The sequence below is a fragment of the Pongo abelii genome, chromosome X, assembly GCF_028885655.2.
Source record: "Pongo abelii isolate AG06213 chromosome X, NHGRI_mPonAbe1-v2.0_pri, whole genome shotgun sequence".
NCBI lineage: Eukaryota > Metazoa > Chordata > Mammalia > Primates > Hominidae > Pongo > Pongo abelii.
This window is the reverse complement of record NC_072008.2, coordinates 93,536,748-93,555,571: the sequence shown is the minus strand read 5'-3', so window position 1 is coordinate 93,555,571 and position 18,824 is coordinate 93,536,748. Positions and strand designations below refer to the sequence as shown.

Here is an 18,824-nt window from a genome sequence, read left to right as displayed (position 1 = left end):
TTATCTTTTACAATTTCATAGTGTTTCCTCTTACAATAATCCATTTAAGGTTAATTCTTTGTTTAAAGTATAAGGTTTGTGTTTGTGTACTTTTTTGCATGTGAATGTCCAATTATTCCAGCACCATTTATTAAAAACGCTATCCTTTCTCCATTGAATTGTCTTACCTCTTTGACAAGATCAGTTGGCTGTATTTGTGTAGGTCTATTTCTGGGCTCCCTATTCTGTTATGTTGATTTATTCATCTATTCTTTCACTTATACCACACCGTCTTGATTATTGTGATTTGATAGTGAGTCTTGAAGTTAGGTAGTATCCACCTTCCAACTTTGTTCCTTTATATTATATTAATATTAAGTATTTTTGGATCTTTTGCCTTTCTATATAAACTTTAGGATATGTTTACTGATATCTACAAAATTGCTTGCTAATATTTTGGTGGAAATTTCATTTAATCTAAATGTTATGTTTAAAAAAATGCACCATAATACTGAGTCTTTCAATCCATGATCAAAGAATATTTCTCCATTTATTTAGACTTTTTATCAGAGTTTTGTAGTTTTCTACATATAGATCCTATACATATTTTAATATATTTACATTTAAGTATTTCATTTTGGGGCAGAGTATTGTAAATGGTATTATGTTTTTAATTTCAAAATCAAATTGTTAATTGCTGGTATACAGAAAAGCATGCATACAACTCCAGTAAAAACACCGTGTATACTCCCCTCCCAACTGCTGGCAGGCCACTGTGCATGCAGACAGCCCACCCCAAGGGAAGAATCAAGGCAGAAGGGATACAAGACCCAAGAAGTATGCCAGAAAATAAACCCTACATCAAATGTCAAACTGCGCATGTGTCTTTCAAGTTGCCCACTTGGCCCTCTTGCAAGTGTACTTTTTTTCCTTCCTTTCCTTCCTGATCTAAAGCTTTTTAATGAACTTTAACTCCTGCTTTAAAACTTATCTTGGTCTCTCCTTCCACCTTACGCCTCTCAATAGAATTATTTCTTCTGAGGAGGCAAGAATTAAGGTTGCTGCAGACCCATAAAGATTTGCTGCTGGTAAAAATTTGAAGGAAACAAATCTGCTGGCAACAAATTCCCACAATTTTGTCTGAGGTAATCTTTACTTCTGTTTTGAAGGATAATTTCATGGGCTGTAGGATTCTAGGTTGGTGGATTTTTTTCTTTTAATATGTTAAGAATTTTAATGCACTCTCTTTATGTTGCCTGGTTTCTGATGAGAAATCATTGCAATTCTTGTACTTGTTCTTTTATAGATAAGAATTTTGTTTTGTTTTTGTTTTTTTAATCATGCTTCCTTTATAATTTTCTGTTTGTCTTTGATTTTTTTCAGTTTTAACATGCTATGCCAAGAGCATTTCCATATGTTTGTTTTTGCAGTTTATTCTGCTTAGCACTCTCTGAGTTTCATGAATCTGTGATTTAGTGATTATCATGGATTTTGGAAAGTTATCAGTCATTAATTTTTCAAATAACTCTTCTGCTAAGTTCTCTCTTTTCCTTCTCTCATTCCAGTTACATATTTTGGTATCGTCTTACAGTCCTTAGTTGTTCCACTTTATTTCTTTTGTACTTAATTTGATAGCTTTCTATTTGCTTATATTCAAGCTCACTAATTCTTTTCACAGCCATGTTCAGTCTACAGATGAAGCTATCAACATATTTTTATTTTTATTACCATGATTCTAATTTTAAAAAGATCTTTGCAAAAATCATAACAGCAAGAAAATTACAACAGTGAAGTAGATCTGATCTAATCAACTTCATCTTGCCTTTAATGTCCAAACTACCCTTGGTCATTCCTGGGCATGGGCCAAGCTAACTTTGGGAGAAATTTAGTTTATATTTTAAATGATAATAGCTCTTCTCTAAAACTAAACTGATTCTGTAAAACCTGGTTAGGAAGATGACAGGGGCCTGAGTTAGTAGTTAAACAATTACTACCATTATTCAGAAGGTCACAAGATTTGAAACTTCCCCAGTTACTCCTGTAAATAACAACATTATTGTAAAACGTAAGATAGGCCTTTTAAGATGTGTTTCCAGGTCTTGCATTTCTGATGATTAGACGGCCCCACCCAGACCAGCAACTCCTCTGTGGATCTCACTCTGAAGCCCATTCAGTGCACAAGGACTGTTTTCCACAACCCTATGATTGAATTACCAACCAAACAGCAGCACGCATACCCTAGCTCGCTGCCTGCCAAATTATCTTTTAAAACCCTTGCCTCCAAGTTTTGAGGGAGGATTATTTGACTAATAAAAGTCTAGTCTCTCAGCCAGATCTACGTGTATTAAACTCTTTCTCTATTGCAATTCCTTTGTCTTGATAAATCGGCTGTATCGGGCAGTGAGCAAGAAGAACCAATTAGGTGTTTACAGTTTCTATGCTTTTGACATGCATCTTAATTTCTTATTGCAACCTGGACATGTATTGAGTAATAATGTCAGAGGTGTCCTAACAAGAGTGACTCCATCTTGAATAAAGGCTGGATAAAGCCCAACCTGGTGGGTTAGATTCCTAGGAAGTTAGAGGTAAGATGATTATGGTTGAAGGAATGAGTAAATGATGCTAACTAACTAAGGACCCAAAACTTATGAAAATGTCTCAATATTTTAAGAACAAAGGCATTCTTAAAGAATAAGTTTTGCTTTAAAGATGATAGTATACTCATAAATTCTTGCTGAAATTGATATTACTCAGGAAAATAACAATACTAGTAGTCTCTCACAAGCTGATGACAAGATTTTATAATAAAGTACACTATTCTCAGCCTTAATATCCTACATAATGAGGCATTATGTTTAAGATAGATGAGTTCCTCCTCTTGCTTTCTGAGGATGTTCTACTCTGTAATACAGTAGTTTCTAATAAATGTTTTAATGTTACTATACTCAGTGACTTGTCCTGAATCCTTTCCCGTGTGAGATCTAAGAACCCACTCTTGGGGTCTATGAGAAGATCCATTTTCTGGCAACAATACAAACTGAGGTAAATATACCTTTAGTGTAAAGATGCATTTTAATCTGGTTAGGATTTTGGTTGTGTTTACTGTTTGTTGTTGCCATGTGTACCAGAGCCTTCAAAGACCTTGTCTTTTTCTCTCGTTTTGTGTGTGTGTGTGTTTTTTTTTTGTTGTTGCTGTTTGTTTGTTTTTTTAGGGAGGGTCCCCTATAATGCCTTTTAAAATGCTGTCTTTGTCTTGCAGGGTTTTTTTTAGCTGTAATTAAGTTATTATTATTGGAGGTTTGTTAGCATGGTTGTATGGTGTGGGAGAGCAGAACATTCTGTAATATTTTGATTAAGTACCATCTTTTACTGAGTCTGTATCCCAGAACTGTGACTTTTACAAGTGTCTTTGTCTCTCCTTCAGTGGTAGCACTTTTTTCCCCCAATCTATTTCCTTAAAGACTGTCCCCTGTTAGGTATTTTTTGTTTGTTTGTTTGTTTCTCCCTCGGGTGAGCCAGGAAAAATGGAGCTGGCTAGAATGAGGAGAATTCCCTTCCCCAACTGAGATAAGGTTTCTGAACTGTGCTCTGGCAAAGTCTTTCCTCTTGAGAGTTGGCTTTTTTTATGAAGAGGGCTCTGGGTGTGTTTCACAATGGTTATTTTCCCCTTCCCCGTACCAGGATGTTCAGAATGTCTCAGCTCCTGAGACAAACTTGTGAGATTCCTGGTGGGAATATTCAGGAAAGCATAGAATTATACCACCCTCCCACTCCTGCCACTTGGACTGTAGCCCCCAGGATTTTCTCACTTACACTTAGCTTCAATCCACTCGTCAATATTGCTATTCAAGTATTCCTACCATTTATGGCTTCAGTGGCTTCAGTTACAGGTAAACATCTCATACTTGTCTTCCTGGATTCACTTGTCTCTCCAGATTTCAGAGTGGTAGTTTGTCCTGTGATTCCAGGTATCTGAAAAGTCCAATAAAAGTAGATACTTTTCAGTTGGCCCAGTTCTTTTTTGTTGAAAGAATATGAATGACAACTTTCAAGCTCTTTACACATTGGATCCAAACTATTATGGGTTTTGTGTACACACACACATACACACACACACACACACACAGAGTTGGTAAAGGATACAAACACTTATAAAGTTCATTTAACAAGAAATGAGGTAATATAACATTCCCAGGCAGAGGTAGGAGTTTTCTTGTAATTCAGAAGTTCCGAAAGAGTCTGTGTTTACTTTAAAGAGTTAAAATTCCACCAGTCTTAATATGGTCACAATACCAAATTTCCTGGAGATGTTTATTTTTGTATTATTTCCTTCTCATTTCCTGTTTCTTTCAGGGCCTCTGGTAACATAGATGTAGCTCTTGAAGCTCTAAATACAAGTCACTAATTCTTTGCTTTTAATAATAACATAGGGCAATAATGCAGCTCTCCTCATGATAATTACATTCTTTGGCCTAATCAGTCCAGAAAATGGTACTATATCCAACATATTTTTCAACATTTATCATGAGACTAGTTGAATAGAAGTGCAAATATTCAAACATCCCATAATTTATAAGAGTAGGCTTTCAAGGTGTACAGTAGGCCTATTTATACAATGCATAATGAATATTTTTATATTTGGCCCCAATTTTTAATGACTACAGCTAGTATATATTCATATCTATACATAGGTAGTAGTATATATCTAGAGAGTATGTTAACATATGATTAAACTAAATTTGAAGAATAAAATTATCCTAGTTTTAGAAGTTTCAATAGCAGTTTAGACTTAATAATAATCGTGTTTGTGTGTGTGTGTGTGTGTGTGTGTGTGTGTGTATTACCTTGGAATTTCTGACTTGGGAAGTGTGGGTCCTGGAATTTGTATTTTTAATGAGGATCCCCTAGGTAATTCCTATAGTTGAAAAACTTTGGGAAGTCTTGAGCTAAGCAGTTGTCACAAATGAATCCAAGTAGCCTCAGAAGTATATCAGCTAAAATAATTCAAAGGGAGAAAGAGAAAAAAACCTATTTAGACCTTGCTCATATCATCATCAGTTAGGTCTCTATCACTATATTGCATCCTTAAGAGCCTGATTTTAATGCATAAAGCATTGAGATCTGTCCAGAAAAATAAAACTTTGCCTTAGGCAACCTTCTATCTTTTTGCAATATAAGCTTCTGGAGTCTAAGTTGATCTTAGGTGGAAGAATGTCACATGTGGTCCCAACCTGTGTAGGGGGAACAACATAAATGTAAGAACACAAATAAAAACATTTGGAGATATTATTTAAAATATAGCTCTCTGATCTTTATCCCCAGAAATTTTGATGAATTAGCTACTAATTGGGGTAAAAACCTCTGCATTAATCTGTTACAAACCAGAACCCAAGCTGATACACTGTGGTTTATCTTGGTGTAACTTGCATTCATCTGGGGCTGACTTTTCTTCCAGCTGTGTCAACTTAGATCAACTCCCTTGCCTTGAAGTCTTCTTAAGACTTGTAGGTAGGAGATGGCAGCGATAATTAGAAGTTTAAACTTATGGGACACAAACTGCTTTCTTCGGTCTATTAAGTAATGAGGGTTGAAGGAATCATGACAAAGAAGACACAAAGTCAGCCATATTCCAGACCTTTCTGAAGCAAGATCAAATGTTTATCTACTAGAGGAAGCAAGCTTAAAGTGCTCTTAATCAGTTTGCAATTCTAGTGTTTGATGATCTTTATACGAACTCATTCAGAGGAAAATAATTTGTAGATGCCACTCAAGATTTAAAAATGTTGACTTCCTGTTGAATTAATGGTTTAGAAAAAGGCTTTATGATTATTTTTGTAGTTAGTACAGCACGCTGGAATAAAGCTAACATAGAAAACAGGAGTAATCACCTTCTAATGCAAAAGGTAGAGTTATGAGTGGTAGAAGGAAGAGCAAATTAAATAACAGCTAATGAAACTTTAAGTCTTCCAAAGGGGCTTAAAATCCTAAGTTACAATATGGAAATAGATAAGACTAATGGTATATTTGAAAGTACACAGATTTAAGTAGTTTTAGGAAAAAAATATTCATCTCTGCTTGTTTTTCAAACCATTAATATTTTATATTTCTGATTTACCAAAGACAAATAATTTACATGGTTAAACTCCTTCTTGTTCCCTTCTTCTTTCCTTCTATCTTATCTTCCTTCTTCATTTCTTTTTTTCTTTCCTTCGCCTTTTCATATAAATATTGACAAGACATTTAATGTATAATGAGCACTGAGAGGGCAAGCGAAAATATTTGTTGAATAAATAAATTAACTTACTGTGAAAGAGAATTAGGTCCTGTTCAAGGGAGAAAGATGAGTCAAATCATCTTACAGTATTACAAGACTATTACATAAGATATGCATATATAATACTGATGTAAAGTCAATTAAGAGATATTTTTAAATAACATAGATAATGTTTTATATAATTATATAGATAGGAGTGATTACACCCAGCTTTCAAGCCTGGAAAGTATTCAAGAATGAGGTAGTATTTGGAGTGAGTCTTAGAGAAAAATAAACGATATTAATAGGTGATAAATGTGTAGCATGGACTGCTCAGATTCCTTTCTTTTTCCTAAATTGCATGTGCTCTGGGCAGTGTTAGAACATTTTTAATGTAATGTACCACTACTTTTCTGCCCTTTCTCTGTCTACTAGAAGAGTAAATGTTAAATTATTGATATAAAGAAATATGATAATAAATTTTAAAACCTAGCCTCCTTTGCACCGGGAGCCTCTTCAAAGGTATTAATTAAGATTTTCTTGTTGAATTTACATTGAAATGTGTATAGATATGGAGAAACCAACAACATCAACATCTCATGAGAGTCTATGCAGTTTGATTAATATTTCCCTAGTGTATCAGTCATAATATGTTAGATTTTTCTGCAATTTCAAACCATCTTTCAAATTTTAGTACTTTATAGAAAACAAATATTTATTTCCAAATGTTTTCTGGATATTCTGCTCCAAAATCTCTAATTCTGGGACTCAGGTTGACAAAGGTACCGCTTTCTTGACTTCTTGAACACTAACGGTTTCCGTACCATAGAGAAAGAGGTTTTCACCCTTCTAGAAAATGTTCTGGTCTCGAAGTGATAAATATTTTAGAATTCAAATGAGCTTGGCAGTGTCTCCTACAAACATGGGAAGATTGGAAATTGAACCACGTCTCTCTATTGCTTGTAATTTCAGCTCTCAGGTCAGTTTTGAATTAAAATGAATGTTTAGCATTGATATTCTCATCAAATTTGAGGAGCCAAAGTGATTATGGATTCATGATTATTCTTGATTTAACATGGAATCTGCCTACTATTAACAGGGATATTTTAATTATAGAATCACACACTTCTTAAGCTGAAAGACTCTTTAACACAATCCTTTCATTATGTGTATTTATTTATTTATTTCATTTTTTTGAGATAGAATCTCGATATGTCTCCCAGGCTGGAGTGCAGTGGCGCAATCCCAGCTCACTGCAACCTCCGCCTCCTGGGTTCAAGCGATTCTCTTGCCTCAGCCTCCCGAGTAGTTGGAATTTACAGGTGCCTGTCACCATGCCCAGCTAATTTATGTATTTTCAGTAGAGACAGGATTTCACCATGTTGGTCAGGCTGGTCTTGAACTCCTGACCTTAAGCAATCCACCCACCTCAGCCTTCCAAAGTGCTGGGATTACAAGCATGAGCCACTGCACCCAGGTATTCCTTTCATTTTATGAATAAGATTACTGAGATACAACTGTGGAATGTTAGCAAAAGTACTGACTTTGGAACATCAAATATCTCCATATTTTATTTGTTGTCTGCCTGGAGAGACTTTAACTTGATGAGGACTTTCATATTTGAAAAGATTAAATATTTCTCTAAAATATGTTATGTAGGCAGGAACACCAGATGTTAATACTCATTTGTGTGGGTCTTTTGAATTCTAATAGTTGTAAACTGCATTGATTTAGAATGGTGTTAGCCCAGAATAGTTTGAAATCAGTGAAACACTGCGAGGCTTCATTGCAATAATCTCTATATCATTTTAATTGTAGAGAATATGCTGTAACAGAGGGCTACTTACTGGTTTGTAAGATTCCACAACACAATTTTGGGCTAACTTAGAATGTGGATCAGTACTAACTCGTAACATTATTTTTTGTGCCATGGACTCCTTTTGCAGGCTAGTGAAGGCTATGAAACTCGTTTCAAAATAATAGTTTTAAAGGAATACAACAACATAATAATAAAGAAACTTAAATATAATAAGGAAAGAAAATGAAGCATTATATTGATACAGTTATTAAAACATTTCAAAATACACAATGAAGTAATGTATACTTGCATAGCAATATTTATCAACATATTACAACTGTAATTTTGAAGTATAAATTAATATAAATGACATTTTGATATAGCTGCAACAACTGGACTACAATTTATGAATACATGCCATTTCTATTGATTACACAGATGATACTACTATTGTGTTTTGTTGCTTACATTTATAATTGAAGGAAACACTGTACTAAGTTTCAGTTAGAGATTAGTTCAAATAAAGATGTAAACATTTCCCAATCCAAGCACATGAACAGACTGAATTATATCCACAGACCTGTGGACCTCAAGTTAAAAGCATTATTTAAACTAATGTAATAGAAAGGAGATATAGAGTCCAAAGAATCTATATTTAAAAAGTAATTTAGTATAAAATGTTTAGATTTTATGTCCCATTTGATTTGAATAAGGTAAGTGCATTCTACTTGCTATCATTTGTATTAATATAGTTTCAAATGTTATAGATATATTTACACAATCATACCATAAACCTTCTACTGAAATCTGTATTATTCTTCCAATGGCCTCTGAACTCAAATATTATAACTAGAGAAGTATCTCTGTTGTTTTAAATAAATCATACAGAGAAAAATTCATTTATTTTAGAGAATAAAATACATTGCATTAATACAACATTAAAGTTTATTTCTTCAAGCAGAGTTATTTATCAGAGTCATGAAATATACTGATTTATGACCAACTAATAGTAAAACAACAGCAAAAAAAAAAAGAAGTTACATGTCCTGTTAACTTGTTTAGCAGATTAAGGTATGCTAACCTGTGCTATATACATGCTTTAATAAACTTGTTTCTATAATTTTTACATGTACAATAATTACTATTGTGTTCTAAATAATTCATTTTCCCTTCCTCATATAATACTTAATAAAAACATTCTTCCAATTTTTGAAATTTAAATAATGAGTCATTATATGCTCAGTATAAAGCCTTCATTGAAATGCATTTGAATAACTTTCCTCCTAGATATAAAAATATTCTTAATCTCAGATGATAGAGATCCGTCCTGAAAACTATCAAGGTATCAATTGCTTTCCTTGCTTCATTTATACCTGGAAATAATGAATAAAGTGATCACTAGAAAATACAAAGAAAAAGAGCATTTTAAAAGAGAAAATTAAGTCATAGGGATGGACAAAAGCACAATGATCATGAATCTTAAGTTTTATATTTAAATTTGTAAACTATTTTGTAGCTTTCTGATAGTGACAACTATAGCCTATATCAGGAATCAGCAAACTATGGCCCTCAGGGCAAATCCAGACTCACTTTGGTAGCCCATGAGCTAAGAATAATAGTCACATTTTTAAATGGTTGAAAAAAATAAAAATAATGTTTCATGATATATGAAAAGTATATAAAATTCTAATCTCAGATCACATACATGAAATTTTATTGATCCATGCTCATTTGTTTTTGTATCGTCTACAGCTGCTTTTTTTTTTATTTTATTGTTATTATTATTATTATTATTATTATTGTTATTATACTTTAGGTTTTATGGTACATGTGCCCAATGTGCAGGTAAGTTACATATGTATACATGTGCCATGCTGCCGCGCTGCACCCACCAACTCGTCATCTAGCATTAGGTATATCTCTCAATGCTATCCCTCCCCCCTCACCCCAACCCACAACAGTCCCCGAAGTGTGATGTTCCCCTTCCTGTGTCCATGTGTTCTCATTGTTCAATTCCCAGCTATGAGTGAGAATATGCGGTGTTTGGTTTTTTGTTCTTGCGATAGTTTACTGAGAATGATGATTTCCAATTTCATCCATGTCCCTACAAAGGACATGAACTCACCATTTTTTATGGCTGCATAGTATTCCATGGTGTATATGTGCCACATTTTCTTAATCCAGTCTATCATTGTTGGACATTTGGGTTGGTTCCAAGTCTTTGCTATTGTGAATAATGCGGCAATAAACATACGTGTGCATGTGTCTTTATAGCAGCATGATTTATAGTCCTTTGGGTATATACCCAGTAATGGGATGGCTGGGTCGAATGGAATTTCTAGTTCTAGATCCCTGAGGAATCGCCACACTGACTTCCACAAGGTTTGAACTAGTTTACAGTCCCACCAACAGTGTAAAAGTGTTCCTATTTCTCCACATCCTCTCCAGCACCTGTTGTTTCCTGACTTTTTAATGATCGCCATTCTAACTGGTGTGAGATGGTATCTCATTGTAGTTTTGATTTGCATTTCTCTGATGGCCAGTGATGGTGAGCATTTTTTCATGTGTTTTTTCGCTGCATAAATGTCTTCTTTTGAGAAGTGTCTGTTCATGTCCTTCGCCCACTTTCTGATGGGGTTGTTTGTTTTTTTCTTGTAAATTTGTTGGAGTTCATTGTAGATTCTGGATATTAGCCCTTTGTCAGATGAGTAGGTTGCGAAAATTTTCTCCCATTTTGTAGGTTGCCTGATCACTCTGATGGTCATTTCCTTTGCTGTGCAGAAGCTCTTTAGTTTAATTAGATCCCATTTGTCAATTTTGGCTTTTGTTGCCATTGCTTTTGGTGTTTTAGACATGAAGTTCTTGCCCATGCCTATGTCCTGAATGGTATTGCCTAGGTTTTCTTCTAGGGTTTTTATGGTTTTAGGTCTAACATTTAAGTCTTTAATCCATCTTGAATTGATTTTTGCATAAGGTGTAAGGAAGGGATCCAGTTTCAGCTTTCTACATATGGCTAGCCAGTTTTCCCAGCACCATTTATTAAATAGGGAATCCTTTCCCCATTTCTTGTTTTTCTCAGGTTTGTCAAAGATCAGATGGTTGTAGATATGTGGCATTATTTCTGACGGCTCTGTTCTGTTCCATTGATCTATATCTCTGTTTTGGTACCAGTACCATGCTGTTTTGGTTACTGTAGCCTTGTAGTATAGTTTGAAGTCAGGTAGTGTGATGCCTCCAGCTTTGTTCTTTTGGCTTAGGATTGACTTGGCGATGCGGGCTCTTTTTTGGTTCCATATGAACTTTAAAGTAGTTTTTTCCAATTCTGTGAAGAAAGTCATTGGTAGCTTGATGGGGATGGCATTGAATCTGTAAATTACCTTGGGAAGGATGGCCATTTTCATGATATTGATTCTTCCTACCCATGAGCATGGAATGTTCTTCCATTTGTTTGTATCCTCTTTTATTTCCTTGAGCAGTGGTTTGTAGTTCTCCTTGAAGAGGTCTTTCACATCCCTTGTAAGTTGAATTCCTAGGTATTTTATTCTCTTTGAAGCAATTGTGAATGGGAGTTCACTCATGATTTGGCTCTCTGTTTGTCTGTTATTGATGTATAAGAATGCTTGTGATTTTTGCACATTGATTTTGTATCCTGAGACTTTGCTGAAGTTGCTTATCAGCTTAAGGAGATTTTGGGCTGAGACAATGGGGTTTTCTAGATATACTATCATGTCATCTGCAAACAGGGACAATTTGACTTCTTCTTTTCCTAATTGAATACCCTTGATTTCCTTCTCCTGCCTAATTGCCCTGGCCAGAACTTCCAACACTATGTTGAATAGAAGTGGTGAGAGAGGGCATCCCTGTCTTGTGCCAGTTTCAAAGGGAATGCTTCCAGTTTTTGCCCATTCAGTATGACATTGGCTGTGGGTTTGTCATAAATAGCTCTTATTATTTTGAGATACGTCCCATCAATTCCTAATTTATTGAGAGTTTTTAGTATGAAGGGTTGTTGAATTTTGTCAAAGGCCTTTTCTGCATCTATTGAGATAATCATGTGGTTTTTGTCTTTGGTTCTGTTTATATGCTGGATTACATTTATTGATTTGCGTATATTGAACCAGCCTTGCATCCCAGGGATGAAGCCCACTTGATCATGGTGGATAAGCTTTTTGATGTGCTGCTGGATTCTCTTTGCCAGTATTTTATTGAGGATTTTTGCATCAATGTTCATCAAGGATATTGGTCTAAAATTCTCTTTTTTGGTTGTGTCTCTGCCAGGCTTTGGTATCAGGATGATGCTGGCCTCATAAAATGAGTTAGGGAGGATTCCCTCTTTTTCTATTGATTGGAATAGTTTCAGAAGGAATGGTACCAGCTCCTCCTTGTACCTCTGGTAGAATTCGGCTGTGAACCCATCTGGTCCTGGACTTTTTTTGATTGGTAAGCTATTGATTATTGCCACAATTCCAGCTCCCGTTATTGGTCTATTCAGAGATTCAACTTCTTCTTGGTTTAGTCTTGGGAGGGTGTATGTGTTGAGGAATTTATCCATTTCTTCTAGATTTTCTAGTTTATTTGCATAGAGGTGTTTGTAATATTCTCTGATGGTAGTTTGTATTTCTGTGAGATCGGTGGTGATATCCCCTTTATCATTTTTTATTGCATCTATTTGATTCTTCTCTCTTTTTTTCTTTATTAATCTTTCTAGCAGTCTATCAATTTTGTTGATCCTTTCAAAAAACCAGCTCCTGGATTCATTGATTTTTTGAAGGGTTTTTTGTGTCTCTATTTCCTTCAGTTCTGCTCTGATTTTAGTTATTTCTTGCCTTCTGCTAGCTTTTGAATGTGTTTGGTCTTGCTTTTCTAGTTCTTTTAATTGTGATGTTAGGGTGCCAATTTTGGATCTTTCCTGCTTTCTCTTGTGGGCATTTAGTGATATAAATTTCCCTCTACACACTGCTTTGAATGCATCCCAGAGATTCTGGTATGTTGTGTCTTGGTTCTCGTTGGTTTCAAAGAACATCTTTATTTCTGCCTTCATTTCGTTATGTACCCAGTAGTCATTCAGGAGCAGGTTGTTCAGTTTCCACGTAGTTGAGCGGTTTTGAGTGAGATTCTTAATCCTGAGTTCTAGCTTGATTGCACTGTGATCTGAGAGATAGTTTGTTACAATTTCTGTTCTTTTACATTTATTGAGGAGAGCTTTACTTCCAAGGATATGGTCAATTTTGTAATAGGTGTGGTGTGGTGCTGAAAAAAATGTATATTCTGTTGATTTGGGGTGGAGAGTTCTGTAGATGTCTATTAGGTCTGCTTGGTGCAGAGCTGATTTCAGTTCCTGGGTATCCTTGTTGACTTTCTGTCTCATTGATCTGTCTAATGTTGACAGTGGGGTGTTAAAGTCTCCCATTATTAATGTGTGGGAGTCTAAGTCTCTTTGTAGGTCACTCAGGACTTGCTTTATGAATCTGGGTGCTCCTGTATTGGGTGCATATATATTTAGGATAGTTAGCTCTTCTTGTTGAATTAATCCCTTTACCATTATGTAATGGCCTTCTTTGTCTCTTTTGATCTTTGTTGGTTTAAAGTCTGTTTTATCAGAGACTAGGATTGCAACCCCTGCCTTTTTTTGTTTTCCATTTGCTTGGTAGATCTTCCTCCATCCTTTTATTTTGAGCCTATGTGTGTCTCTGCACGTGAGATGGGTTTCCTGAATACAGCACAATGATGGGTCTTGAGTCTTTATCCAATTTGCCAGTCTGTGTCTTTTAATTGGAGCATTTAGTCCATTTACATTTAAAGTTAATATTGTTATGTGTGAATTTGATCCTGTCATTATGATGTTAGCTGGATATTTTGCTCGTTAGTTGATGCAGTCTCTTCCTAGTCTCAATGGTCTTTACATTTTGGTATGATTTTGCAGTGGCTGGTACCGGTTGTGCCTTTCCATGTTTAGCGCTTCCTTCAAGAGCTCTTTTAGGGCAGGTCTGGTGGTGACAAAATCTCTCAGCATTTGCTTGTCTGTAAAGTATTTTATTTCTCCTTCACTTATGAAGCTTAGTTTGGCAGGATATGAAATTCTGGGTTGAAAATTCTTTTCTTTAAGAATGTTGAATATTGGCCCCCACTCTCTTCTGGCTTGTAGGGTTTCTGCCGAGAGATCCGCTGTTAGTCTGATGGGCTTCCCTTTGATGGTAACCCATCCTTTCCCTCTGGCTGCCCTTAACATTTTTTCCTTCATTTCAACTTTGGTGAATCTGACAATTATGTGTCTTGGAGTTGCTCTTCTCGAAGAGTATCTTTGTGGCGTTCTCTGTATTTCCTGAATCTGAATGTTGGCCTGCCTTGCTAGATTGGGGAAGTTCTCCTGGATAATATCCTGCAGAGTGTTTTCCAACTTGTTTCCATTCTCCCCATCACTTTCAGGTACACCAATCAGACGTAGATTTGGTCTTTTCACATAGTCCCACATTTCTTGGAGGCTTTGCTCATTTCTTTTTATTCTTTTTTCTCTAAACTTCCCTTCTCGCTTCATTTCATTCATTTCATCTTCCAGGGCTGATACCCTTTCTTCCATTTGATCGCATCAGCTCCTGAGTCTTCTGCATTCTTCACGTAGTTCTCGAGCCTTGGTTTTCAGCTCCATCAGCTCCTTTAAGCACTTCTCTGTATTGGTTATTCTAGTTATACATTCTTCTAAATTTTTTTCAAAGTTTTCAACTTCTTTGCCTTTGGTTTGAATATCCTCCCGTAGCTCGGAGTAATTTGATCGTCTGAAGCCTTCTTCTCTCAGCTCATCAAAGTCATTCTGCATCCAGCTTTGTTCCGTTGCTGGTGAGGAACTGTTTTCCTTTGGAGGAGGAGAGGTACTCTGGTTTTTAGAGTTTCCAGTTTTTCTGCTCTGTTTTTTCCCCATCTTTGTGGTTTTATCTACTTTTGGTCTTTGATGATGGTGATGTACAGATGGGTTTTTGGTATGGATGTCCTTTCTGTTAGTTTTCCTTCTAACAGACAGGACCCTCAGCTGCAGGTCTGTTAGACTACCTGGCCGGCTGTGTGAGGTGTCAGTCTGCCCCTGCTGGGCGGTGCCTCCCAGCTAGGCTGCTCGGGGGTCAGGGGTCAGGGACCCACTTGAGGAGGCAGTCAGCCCGTTCTCAGATCTCCAGCTGCGTGCTGGGAGAACCACTGCTCTCCTCACAGCTGTCAGACAGGGACATTTAAGTCTGCAGAGGTTACTGCTGTCTTTTTGTTTGTCTGTGCCCTGCCCCCAGAGGTGGAGCCTACAGAGGCAGGCAGGCCTCCTTGAGCTGTGGTGGGCTCCACCCAGTTCAAGCTTCCAGGCTGCTTTGTTTACCTAAGCGAGCCTGGGCAATGGCGGGCGCCCCTCCCCCAGCCTCGCTGCCGACTTGCTGTTTGATCTCAGACTGCTGTGCTCGCAATCAGTGAGACTCCGTGGGCGTAGGACCCTCTGAGCCAGGTGCGGGCTATACTCTCCTGGGGCACCGTTTCCTAAGCCCGTCGGAAAAGCACAGTATTCGGGTGGGAGTGGCCCGATTTTCCAGGTGCCATCTGTCACCCCTGGAAGGGGAACTCCCTGACCCCTTGCACTTCCCAAGTGAGGCAATGCCTCGCCCCTGCTTCGGCTGGCGCATGGTGCGCTCACCCACTGACCTGCGCCCACTGGCACTCCCTAGTGAGATGAACACGGTACCTCAGATGGAAATGCAGAAATCACCCGTCTCTGCGTGGCTAGCGCTGGGAGCTGTAGACCGGAGCTGTTCCTATTCGGCCATCTTGGCTCCTCCCCCCTACAGCTGCTTTTATGTTACAGAGGCAGTTACGTAGATTTAGCAGACACTCAATAGCTGTCAAAGCTGAAAATATTTGCTCTATTTACTATTTTTATAATAAAAAAGCCAAACTGTTCTATATGATGAAAAGTTTACTGGTTAATAATGACATTTTCTGTTAAATGTTTCTTATTGATAAATCACAGCTGATCTATCTTTCACAGACCATCTTTCTTTGTCACTCCCAGTGTTGATCATGGAGGTCTCAGGGCATTCATTTCACAAATACTTATTGAGTGGTACCTTCCAAGTGCGAGGCATTGTGTCAGGTGAGAATACAGAGGGTAGCAAAAATAACCTGTGTATGAATCAACTTTATTGTAGTCCTAGAATTCTCCTTAGTGGTTTTACTTTTGCTTGGGTTTCCTTATAAAATGTTACCTTAGACACTTAATATACATCTCTCCTTGCATCCTTTTCTTCCTATGGCTCTTTCACATTGCCTATGTAAGAATAGAAATGAAGGCAAATGACACATTGAGAAGCACATGTCTTATGTTATGACAAAACTATATTTTTTGGATCAAGTTTATCTGCCCATATTCTCTATAACCTTAGAGTGAGTGTTTAAACAAGATACCAGTCTTTCATGCAAATATACCTATACTACTTCCACCCTTTAAACATGTCTATGAATTTGTAAATTCAGGAAGTACTCAGATGAAGCCATGCAGCACTGTTACATTAAAAACATTACGTCTCTTGAAAATTTCAGAATGTTATTTACACTAAGGATGTTTGTTTGTGAATAAATAGCTTACTACTATACAACACTTTCTTGCTACATTGGTATGAAAATTGTGTCTAATAGGATATTACAGTGGTTTGAGTGCCACCTCCAAAACTCATGTTGAAATTTAATTGCCACTGTGATGGTAATAAGAGATGGGGCCTTTAATAGGTGATTAGATAATAAAGGTTCTTCCCTAATTAGTGGATTAATGCTGTTATTACAGCAGTGAGCTCTTAATGAAAGGATGAAGTTTGGCCCTGATTTTCTCTCAGTCTCATGAGTTTGCTTACACTTCTGCCTCCCACCACAGGATAACACAGCATGAGGGCCCTCACTGATGCTGGTGCCATGCCTTTGACCTCCCAGCCTCAAGAACCATAAGTCAAATAATCTTCTGTCCTTTATAAATTACCTATTCTGAGTTGTTAGCATGAAGGGGTGTTGAATTTTATTGAAGGCCTTTTCTGCATCTATTGAGTTAATCATGTGGTTTTTGTCATTGTTTCTGTTTATGTGATGGATTACACTTATTGATTTGCACAATCAAATGTTGAACCAGCCTTGCATCCCATGGATGAAGCTGACTTGATCGTGGTGGATAAACCTTTTGATGTGCTGCTGGATTTTGTTTGCCAGCATTTTATTGAGGATTTTTGCATTGATATTCATCAGGGATATTGGCTTGAAATATTCTTTTTTTGTTGTGTCTCTACCAGGTTTTGGTATCAGGATGATGCTGGCCTCATAAAATGAGTTAGGGAGGAGTTCCCCTTTTTCTATTGATTGGAATAGTTTTAGAAGGAATGGTACTAGCTCCTCTTTGTACTTCTGGTAGAATTCAGGTGTGAATCCATCTGGTCCTGGGCTGTTTTTGGTTGGTAGGCTATTAATTACTGTCTCAATTTCAGAACTTGTTATTGGTCTATTCAGGGATTCAATTTCTTCCTGGTTTAGTCTTGGGGGTGCTGTATGTGTCCATGAACTTATCCATTTCTTCTAGAGTTTCTAGTTTGTGTAGAGATGTTTATAGTATTCTCTGATGATAGTTTGTATTTCTGTGGGATCAGTGGTGCTATCCCCTTTATCATTTTTTTATTGTGTCTATTTGATTCTTCTCTCTTTTCTTCTTTATTAGTCTTGCTAGTGGACTATTTATTTTGTTGATCTTTTCAAAAAACCAGCTCCTAGATTCATTGATTTTTTGAAACTTTTTTTGTGTCTCTATCTCCTTTAGATCTGCTCTGACCTTAGTTATTTCTTGTCTTCTGCTACATTTTGAATTTGTTTGTTCTTCCTTCTCCAATTTTTTTCTTTGTGATGTTAGGGTGTTGATTCTAGGTCTTTCCTGATTTTCCCTGTTGGCATTTAGTGCTATAAATTTTCCTCTACACACTGCTTTAGCTGTGTCCCAGAGATTCTGCTATGTTGTGTCTTTGTTCTCATTGGTTTCAAAGAACTTATTTATTTCTGCCTTAATTTTGTTATTTACCCAGTAGTCATTCAGGAGAAGGTTGTTCAGTTTCCATGTAGTTGTGTGGTTTTGAGTGAGTTTCTTAATCCTGAGTTCTAATTTGATTGCATTGTTGTCTGAGAGACTGTTATGATTTCCATTCTTTCACATTTGCTGAGGAGTGCTTTACTTCCAATTATGTGGTCAATTTTAGAATAAGTGTGATGAGGTGCTGAGAAGAATGTATATTCTGTTGATTTGGGGTGGAGAGTTCTGTAGATATCTATTAGGTCCACTTGGTTCAGAGCTGAGTTCAAGTCCTGAATATCCTTGCTAATTTTCTGTCCCGTTGATCTGTCTAATACTTGCAGTGGGGTGTTAAAGTCTCTGACTATTATTCTGTGGGAGTCTAAGTCTCTTTGTAGGTCTCTAAGAACTTGCTTTATGAATCTGGGTGCTCCTGTATTGGGTGCATACATGTTTAGGATAATTAGCTCTTCTTGTCGCATTGATCCCTTTGCCATTATGTAATGTGCTTTTTTGTCTTTTTTGATTTTTGTTGGTTTAAATTCTGTTTTATCAGAGACTAGGACTGCAACCCCTGCTTTTTTTGCCTTCCATGTGTTTGGTAAATATTCCTCTATCCCTTAGCAAAAAGAACAAAGCTGGAGGAAGCATGCCACCTGACTTCAAACTATACTACAAGACTATGGGAACTATAACAGCATGGTACTGGTACCAAAAGATATATATAGACCAAC

The 18,824-nt window shown here is 36.7% G+C and overlaps 1 long non-coding RNA gene across 1 annotated transcript in view; it reads right to left on the bottom strand.

Moving 5' to 3' along the window:
- Positions 1-682: 682 nt before the first annotated feature.
- Positions 683-18,824, bottom strand: part of LOC129052981 (uncharacterized) — a 302,881-nt gene continuing 284,739 nt past the window's right edge. Inside the window, exon 3 of the long non-coding RNA XR_008518114.2 lies at positions 683-3,951. This is a non-coding gene — a long non-coding RNA (uncharacterized LOC129052981). The remainder of the gene's footprint in view (positions 3,952-18,824) is intronic.